Genomic DNA, 1,169 nt, shown 5'->3' on the forward strand with positions numbered 1-1,169 from the left:
TTATGATTTTTCTAGACTGATCAATTTCTAAAATTTATTAGCTAATAATTTACTTTACATACTTTTACAATTATCTGTCATGAAAGGATTTTATCATACCTAATGTTTTTATAAATATTGAACGAGACTGTGTTTTTAAGATTTGGTATGCATTTAAAGTACTGATTACAGTTCTTGTTTCTATATTTAATCATACTTTTTGCGTTTTCTGACGTTTTATATGCAAAATGCTTTCATTTTACTTAGCTTTAAGTTGATCTCTAAAGTTTAAAGGATTACTATTGTAGCAAATTTTTATTTTTTGCTGATTGAAACTAACAACATATAGGAGTTCTTTTCGTTTCTATCTGAAGGTCGTTAGCCCAACCATTTTGCTACAACTAAGTACAATACATGAATGACTTACTGTTTAACCAATCACCTTACTATTATAGAAAGTATATAAAAAATACTTACCATTTTCTATAAAACATCTGCTTGAAGTACAAAACATACTATACAATTAAAATTCATAAAACTTTGAGGTTTTAGAGTACAGATATAAACATACCGTATTTGATGGCATATAGGACGCATGGGTATATAAGACGCACCCCCATTTCAGCAGGTCAGATTCAGGAAAAAAAGTTTTTAGTGTATTTAAGCATATATTGGTGAAAGTAATCTAACAGCACATTACACAAGCAGAAAATACTTGAACATAAACTAAAACACAGTAAGAAAATGGGGATACACTTTAATCATCTTCATAACCAGAAAATTCTTCATCTTCAAAACCAGAAAAATCTTCATCTTCGTCACTACTGCTGGAATCACTGACTTCAAATAACACATTATCTTCTGTGCCATCAAGAGCATTGCTAATGCCACACTTCTTAAAAGACTTCACAATGATTTTAGGCCTAACGTCATCCCAATATTTCTTCACCCACTCACACACTTGGGCAATGGTGGGCCGCTTCATTCTTCCTGTGGGTGTGAGGTCATGATGTGGCTCAGTCATCCACTTGTTCCAATGTTCATGCATGTTTTGCTTAAATGGTTTATTCACAGACACATCTAAAGGCTGCAATTGGCTTGTCAGTCCACCAGGAACATCAGCTAACTGGGTTTTCAATTCACCCACCTTTTTTTATGGCTGCAGTTCTATGTGCTTTAAACTTATCCCA

This window comes from Limulus polyphemus, unplaced genomic scaffold, assembly GCF_000517525.1.
Source record: "Limulus polyphemus unplaced genomic scaffold, Limulus_polyphemus-2.1.2 Scaffold1790, whole genome shotgun sequence".
Classification (NCBI taxonomy): Eukaryota; Metazoa; Arthropoda; class Merostomata; order Xiphosura; family Limulidae; genus Limulus; species Limulus polyphemus.